This window comes from Mustela nigripes, chromosome 13 (genome assembly GCF_022355385.1).
Source record: "Mustela nigripes isolate SB6536 chromosome 13, MUSNIG.SB6536, whole genome shotgun sequence".
Lineage (NCBI taxonomy): Eukaryota > Metazoa > Chordata > Mammalia > Carnivora > Mustelidae > Mustela > Mustela nigripes.
This window is the reverse complement of record NC_081569.1, coordinates 88,119,949-88,128,962: the sequence shown is the minus strand read 5'-3', so window position 1 is coordinate 88,128,962 and position 9,014 is coordinate 88,119,949. Positions and strand designations below refer to the sequence as shown.

The 9,014-nt window shown below is 35.0% G+C and overlaps 1 pseudogene; it reads right to left on the bottom strand.

Annotated features, from left to right (window-relative positions):
• Positions 1 to 3,026: 3,026 nt before the first annotated feature.
• LOC131999420 (vimentin-like) lies at positions 3,027 to 8,073 on the bottom strand (annotated as a pseudogene).
• Between the last annotated feature and the right edge of the window lie 941 nt (positions 8,074 to 9,014).

Sequence of the window (9,014 nt, the reverse complement as noted above, 5' to 3'; positions counted from 1 at the left end):
TTGGTTTGTTAACTTCCTGCACCCTTCTGCTATCTTGTAACTTGCCTTCTGTCCTGCTCTGTGTGCTGTGTAAGAAGCCAAGTTTAATCACATGGTGAATTGTCATCAAGTCTGGAATCCTGAACCTGCTTTATCGTTGTGGTCTAACTTTGCTTTATGATTGAATAAAGCTGACACTGTGGAAAGACACAACTCGTGTGTGGCTTCATAATGTGCTTATGACAGTTTAGGAGTTTTTGAGTCTCCTAATTTTTTCTGATTCCCCAGTAAAGAAAATTGCACTAAGTTGCTGATGTGTCACTTTACATACTTATTAAAATCTCAGTTACTAAAGGGCAGTAGTTTAAAGAATAGCTAAGAAACTGCATAATGTATAAAACAAAAGAAAAACTAGAATGGCAGTATTACTACCCAAAAGTGAAAATTTCTTTTAAGTGGTTAGTCCACAATGAAATTATCACTTCTGGGAACAACTAGATACAAAAATAGCAAATCAATCAACTGATCGACACCAATGCATATGTACTTCACTACAGACATACATCAATAACAAACAAATACAAAGAAAGGATAACTGTATTTAACACTGAAGATCATGACATACTTGTTTAGTACTTTCTAGATTAAGAAGCAAAAAATAACTAAGATTTGAGCTTGTAAGAGTAAGAAAATTTACATCTTAATAAAAATTCATGAAACTGTCTCTAAGGACAGTTAACTTCCCTGTATATGTAGAATATTTCCATAAAACTGACTGACTTCAAAAATAAAGTATGCAAGCAACAGAAATTAATAACAATACTATAAACAAAGAAAAGAAAAACAGCATTTAGGGAAAAAAATCCATATAATGTCTAGATCAATGAGTAAATCCAAACATTAATTACAGAATTTTTTTTTAAAGATTTTATTTATTTATTTGAGAGAGAGAGCATGGTGGGGTCAGAGGGAGAAGCAGGTTCCCCACTGAGCAGGGAACCCATCATGGGGCTTAACCCCGGACTCTGGGGATCATGACCTGAGCTGAAGGCAGACACTTAATGGACTGAGCCACCCAGCCCCTTAACTTCAGAGTTTTTAAAGATAAACAAAAATCAGAACAAAACATCAAAATGTATAGTTTTACAAAAACTGTATTCTTAGAGAAAAATACATGTTTAATTATTTTTGTTATTAAACAAGAAACTATGATAACACATTAACTAAGATTCAAATTAAAAGTATAAATCCTAATGTAAATTGCAGTTTTTGAGGCTAAAAAGAACAAAACCTGACAAAGCTTATAGACTTCCCCAAAAGTATATTCAGAGAAAAAGGCAGAATTTAATCATTTTTAGTACTTAACAAAAATAATAACCATAGCTAAACTTGAACTTAATTAATACTTATAATTAAACAAATATAACTGAAGCAGAATTGACCAATGTTAAATGACATACACAAATTAATTTTTTAATAAAAAAGTAAAGGTAGCATCATTGAATTTAAGAATTCATGATTTTATGTAGTATATGTAGTATATATATATATATATATATATATATATATATATATACTGATAGGAAATATATATATATATATATTCTTTTCAACAAGCCTAACCCAAAAAGCAAAGGTAAAGCAAAAGTATACATCTTTAGGATTAAATATTTTAAATATAAATATAAAAAATTTAAAATGTTAAAAAAAAATGCAATATGTTACCTTGAAAACTAATTTAAAAACATAAAAATTATAATTATATACATATACATACTCATATTTTTCCAAAAAATGTTTAAAAAGAGACAGAAAAGTAAGTATAGAAAAAAAATGAGATATTTAAAGACAAGCATCTTTCCATATACTAACTCTAGCACTGATAACTCCCAAGAGGCAAGGTTTCCAACTGAGTTACCAGTCCATGGAGTTTCCTAAGAATACAAGGTAAAAACAAAACAGATCAGAGTCCTCTCAGAGACTATATATATAACTGTATTGCTAACCTACTACTGCATAATTCCAATGATAATTCTTAGGTGTCCGTAACTGCATGATAGGAAATCTTTTGATAAAGTCATATAGACCTAGAAATGAAGTGTCTTCTAGTGGACAGGACTAGAGCCAACTACATTTTGATCAGTAAATCATTCCACTGACAGAAAAATGATGTTTCTGATCGTATGCAGCAAATGATATGGAAGAGTCATCATTATGAACCTTTCTGCTTTTATAAATAGGAAATGTTATATGTGCTCCATCTTCAACCATATATTGTACTGGTAACTTGGGGGTTATTATGTTTACCTGTTAGTTTCTAAAAGAGATGTGTTAGAACATGTGTCTGGTTGTGAAGTACAACCACAGATTAATGTCTAACATGAAAGAGAGGCCAAAATGAAAGATAGAGAAATGAATAGATAGAGAGAGAGACAGATACCCAAGAGATATCTCAAGATCAAGGAACAGGTGTAGAGAGAGTGAAAGTTAAGCAGCTGAAAGTTGTTGTTACAACAGCATATTTTCATTCTTTAAAATTTTAGATAATCCATAGTGTGACTAAGACTGAAGCAGAGTGGAGAAAGTACAGGATATGAAGCAATTCAGAAACTGTGATGGTACAGGGTTCCAAGATCTATTCAGAAGAAATAACTAAAGATATTGGAAATAAAAAGCAAATTTATTTTTATTTTTTTTTTAAAAGTAGATACTCAGGAATATAGGCAGAGACAAAGATTCAATTGGCAAGTTAGAATCATTTGCCCAGTTCAAAGCAGAAATAGCGGAATAGAAAAATATAAAATAAAACTGGAGAAATAAAGAATAAATGCTAAAGTCTAATACTTTATTAATAAAAGGTTCAGAAAAAGAAAAAGATAGTAAGGAAATATTTAAAGAATTGATAATAAAGGATTCTTGGAACTAAAGTATGCTGTTTTCAAAAAGCTTATTTAAATGGGACAAGCTTGTATAAGAAAAAGAAACTAAAAATAACCCTTTCTAGATACATGGAAGTGAAATTTCATAAAATAAAAAATAAATAAAGCTTATAAAAGATACCAAAGATTAGCAGCCTCTAAAAGTTCAGCAATCTTGCACTTGTACCATTCCTTGGCCTCCTGAAGGTTCTTGATAGCCAGGCTTTCATACTGCTGGAGTACCTCATGCAGGACAGCTGTGAGGTCAGGCTTGGAAACATATGTATTGAGTTGGACATGCTGGTCCTGAATCTGGGCCTGCAGTTCCTGGATTTCCTCATCATGTAGGTTCTTCAAAAAAGCAATCTCTTTTTTTTTTTTTTTTTTTAAGATTTTATTATTTATTTATTTATTTGACAGACAGAGATCACAAGTAGGTAGAGAAGCAGGCAGAGAGAGAGAAGGGAAGCAGGCTCCCCACTGAGCAGAGAGCCAACGCTGGGCCTGATCCCAGGACTTCGGGATCATGACCCAAGCTGAAGGCAAAGGCTTCAACCCACTGAGCCACCCAGGCACCCCAAAAGAAATCTCTTCTTGCAAGTATTCCACTTTGTGCTCAAAGTCAAGATATGCCAAAGAAGCACTTGTCAACACCCTGTTTCAAAGGCTGCAGGGAGCTTTTGGCTTCCTCTCTCTTAAGCATCTTCCCTTGCAACTTCTCCTGCAGCCACATGATGTCCTCAGCCAGGGTGTCCTGCTCCACCTTGAAATGGGCTTTGTCATTGGTGAGCTGGTCCACCTGCCGGCACAGCTCCCGAATCTCCTCCTCACAGAGTCCCCCAGGTGTAACTTACCCAGATCCTTGTGCTGCTCCACTTCGGCCAGGTGGATCTTGTTCTGCTGCTCCAAGAAGCCCACACTGATGTAGTTGACAAAGCCGTCATTCAGCTCCTGCAGCTCCACGTTCTCATTGGCACAAGTGTTCCCAAACTCAGTGTCCATGGCATCGGCCAATGAAAAGGATACTGAGTCCTGCAGTAGATGCACTCCGGGCACACTGTTCCTCACCTTCCGGCATACCAGGACAGCTGAATGTTAAGACGGTTCTCAACACTGACACTGCCTCCTACAGGAAGCTGCTGGAAGGTGAAGAGAGCAGGATTGCTCTGCCTCTTACAAACTTTCCTTCCCTGAACCTGAGGGAAACCAATCTGGATTCACCAACGCCCCCAACCACTTGACACTCACTCAAGGACAATTTTGATTAAGACACTTGAAACTAGAGATGGACAGGTCATCAATGAAACTTCCCAGCATCACGATGACCTTGAGTGAAGATTGCGCATATTGGGTACAGCAATTATTACCAGCAAGAGTTAAAAAAATAAATCCATATCTTAAAGTAACAGCTTTCAAATGACTTTCTGCAGTTTTTTAGGACCGTAAGATCGATTTATAATAGGAATAACCTCTAGTTCTTAAGAAATAACACTCTTAAAAGATTTGGGAAAAAGTTTACAACATAGTCTAGTTTATGAAGAAAACTTGTGCTAGAATATTTCTGAAAAAGTATTTTTGAGTACCATTAAAACTGCTTTTTTCCAAGAAGTATCTGACCGATTTGTTTCTGCTTCAATAAATCTTTGGAAAACTCAAAAAAAAAAAAAAAAGAAAAGATATGAAAGAGCTTGCTAAAATACCTACAGTTAATTAGCATAAGATTGACATCTGATTTCTCTTCAACAACATTTTCAGCAATCAAAAAAGTCTTAAAAGTTGAGCAAAACCCTTTGAAAATAAAACTATTTCCAGCTGGAGTAATATTTAAATATGAGTTGTTACTGTCAAATATATATAGGATTCAAAAAGTTTATCACCAAGAGACAATCTCCAAAATGATTACTAAATGACGCTACCTAAGAAGGAAAAAAATGAATCTAGAAGATCAAGATAATATAAGGAACAAAAGTAAATTATTAAAATTTGCTTAATGCCTACCCAGTAATAATAGTTTTTTTCCATAAAAGTCCAGAACTAAAATCCGAGAGGTTGAAAATACTGGATCTACATTGAGGAAGAAAGGAGAAAAGAGTAAGAAGTGGAAGGGACAAAGGAAGGGAAGTAATACTTAAATAAGCATGAATACAAAAATATGCTAAGGGATAAAATATATTAAATATTCTTTATAATTTGAAGATAAAACAATAGAAATAATACATATCAGGCAAATACTAACCTAAAAGAGAGAGAAGAAGAGGGTGATGTGGACCAGCAGCAGCAGCAGACGTGACACAAAGAGGATAATGATCAGTTTCATAATTACCATATTTCTCCCCTAAGTCAATATACAAAGCAGACAAAAAATTAGAAATAAAATGATTTATATTATAATTCTATAAAATAATATAATTTATACCTAAGGAATAGGAAATTAAAATTTTTACCACATAATAAAAATATTAAGAAATATTGGCTACATAATAGAGAATAGTGGCTGTCTCAAGAAATTATCATAATTTCCATGTTACAGGATAAATCCTAAAAAAAGGGGGGATAAATTCTTAGTTTACAATGCAATGCAATCTGAAATCTACAGCAGAAAGATCTTTTTTTTGAATCACATAGGAAGAAAGGAAAGCCCCCCCCCCCCCATATTACACACAGTCAATACAGGGGAAATCTGGGCAAGTTTTAGCGAGAACTCCAGTGAAATCACTACAAAACAAAATCTGCTGGGACAAACTAAAATGTATGTAACAGGGTGCCTGGGTGGCTTAGTTGGTTTGGTAACTGCCTTTAGCTCCTGCCTTGGGCTCAGGTCATGAACCTGAAGTGTCGGGATCAAGTCCTGCATCCGGTTCCCTGCTCCACGGGGAGTTTGCTTCTCCCTCTGACTTTCTCCCTTCTCATGCTCTCTCTCACTGTCTCTCTCTCAAATAAATAAATAAAATCTTTTATAAATAAATAAATAAAAGGTACCTAACACAAAACTTCAGAAGGTTAAAAGAGCTAATGTGATTAACTATAAAAGAATATCATATGGTATTAGAATATCATATGAAGAAAATATTTTATGTTTGAAAACACATAAGACTGGTAGTGAGAAATCACAAATTAAAATGAATATACAAATTTACATAAATAAGAATTGGTAACTATAGACATATGGGCGGAGACTATGAGGAGGCAATTCCTAGGTGAACCATGAAGCTCAAGCTCACTAGTACTCAAAAGAAATGCAAATTGGAACAAGGAGAAAACATTTTTCACCCACTGGGTAGGGAAATTTTAGAAGTGTGATTACATCAATATTTGAGAGTATGAGGAAAAGAGAAACTCATATATGCTGATGATAAACCTGTAACACAGTCATATTAAAGAACCATTTGGTAGCTTAAGTAAAGTGAAAATGCATTTATCTTTACGTCCTAGAAATACTCTTCTACATATATATCCTAAAAAAATTTGTACATTGTACAAAAGGAGGTATGTGTGAGGATAGCCACTGTGGCATCCTAAGGAACAACTTAATATGCTTTGGTGAGGTCAATAGATTGATAAAATGTGAAATAACATGATGTAATTAATGAAATATATAACAAAATATGTTGAAAATGCTGATAGAAAAGTCAAGTTGCAATAGAACGTGTACACTAAATTTACATAATTTTTTTTTAAGATTTATCAGAGAGAGAGTGAGCACAAGCAGGCAGAGTGGCAGGCTGAGACAGAGAGAGGAGCAGGCTCCCTGCTGAGCAAGGAGCCCGATGTGGAACTTGATTCCAGAACCCTGGGATCATGACCTGAGCCAAAGGCAGCAGCTTAACAGACTGAGCCACCCAGGCTCACCCAATTTATATAATTTTTAAAAGTACATATGATACATTATATGTATAATAACATATGTACATATGTCTCACATATGTATATCTGTAAATAAAGGTAGAGATGGAAGATTTGCAGGTTAAGCATCTAATTTGTGATAATGTTTTTTTTTTTTTTTAATATTTTATTTATTTATTTGACAGAGAGAAATCACAAGTAGATGGAGAGGCAGGCAGAGAGAGAGAGAGGGAAGCAGGCTTCTCTGCTGAGCAGAGAGCCCGATGCGGGACTCGATCCCAGGACTCTGAGATCATGACCTGAGCCGAAGGCAGCGGCTTAACCCACTGAGCCACCCAGGCGCCCCTGTGATAATGTTTTTATGATGAGAAGAAAAGGTACTGAAATGGAAGATTAAAGAAAAAAATGGGGTCTCAACTAAGGAAGAGGTTGAAAAGATAAACTGATTTAAATCTGTGTGCCTAAGATCCAGCATGATACAAATACTTAAATGAATTAAATATATGCAATATGAGCCAAGGAAAACACCTGCTTTGATAGAAAAAATATGTAGATACACCTATTATCTAATAAAGCTCCTGAGTTTTGTTTTCTGGCTCTATCAATCTATGAAATAATTGTGAATATTGACATTGACAAGAATGTGTAAGCTTTATATATTTATATACACACACATGCTATGTATACCTATATATGTATATACATAGTTATTTTCAGACATACATATGATTCAAATGCCTTCCAAAAGAAAAATAATGACTCTAGGAGGAAAACTAAGACACGCAGAGTACGGTAAAAGTAAATTTTATATATGTATAAAACTTTTTGCAGTATTTTCAGCCCATATCAAACAGAAACATAACCAAATTGAAGCACTGGTTATCTCCTGATGTCCATGGAATATGCCAGCTGGTTTGCTCAAGGCTGAGCTGGTAATGGGTCATCAAAATATAGGAGAATAGAAAAGTTTAGCTTAATGCAACACAGTAATATTTCGAAATGAATGACTAGAACAGTTTCAAGTCAGAAACTTTCCATGAGGGAATGGATTATGTATGACAGTGTGTAAGATTTGATTAGATACTGATGATAATGTGTTTTATTAATTACATTCAGACAGGTGCTGAGCAGAAGTAACTGAAAAACAAAACAACTTCGAAGATTCATTTAGATTAAGGTTTAACTAATTAATATTACTGCGATAAATATATCACATAATTATCCTATGTGCTGCAAATGACTGATAAATAAATGAACGAATATTTGTCCCCTTTACCATAAGAGTCTCTGATCCCTTTTTCCTTCCCATTTCTTTGCCTGTGGCCAGGGACATCCATAGTCATTTCATGTCTTTTCCTGACCTTAGATGTTGCTTCTGTTGCTGCCTCATAAGATAATTTTTCCAGTTACTCTTGACTTTACATCTTAGCATAGATATCAATATGTTTGTCAAGATTTGGTCTTCTGATTGAAAAACTGTAATATTCTTCCTATAAAGCTGAAAATTAATTAATAGGACAAAAACAGAGCCCTATTAGTTTCTTACAACCTTCTATATAACTCCTGACTTATTTTTGACTTTATATAGTCTTCATACTATAATATTTTTATTCAAATTCTTGGGCAGACAGCATCAAAAGAAAATGGGGAAGAGGCATCACACAGGACATTCCAAGTCATCCATTCTCAAGAGCAGTTCCAAGTGCTCCAGAAGCATTTCAAAGCATTCTTGCTCTTCTTCCACCAAATCTCTTTCATCCCACTAATTGCTTGGGAGCTTAAGGATTGTGTTCCCAACCCCTCCTGCTCCTGTCTCATTCTGAGATTGTGACCTGAGTTGAAAGCAGAGACTTAACCCACTGAGCCACCCAGGTGCCACAAAGAAATACCTTCGAAACTTTTTAGATCATGGCTCCCCAAGAGATATATAAAGATACAAGTATACAATATGTGCACGTATGCCTGAACATATGTGTATAAGAAAGTTTCAGCAGCCGGTCAGAGCCAGCACCCAGAACTCCAAAATACTCTAATCTGTACCAGTGAAGGAGAAGAAGATCACAGATGTCAAACTAGGAAAGCTGCCAAGCTGGATGCCGATGGGGGATTTCACCCCTGAAAGTACTGTTGGAGCATTTCAAAGAGGTTATTACCAGAATTATAAGTATGCCAGTATGAAGAAAGGGAGTGTCACTGGGATTTCTACAGTGCTGGCAGCCTACATGCTTTTCAATCACAGTCTCCTTACAACGAACTCAAAGGTGATCAGCTGTG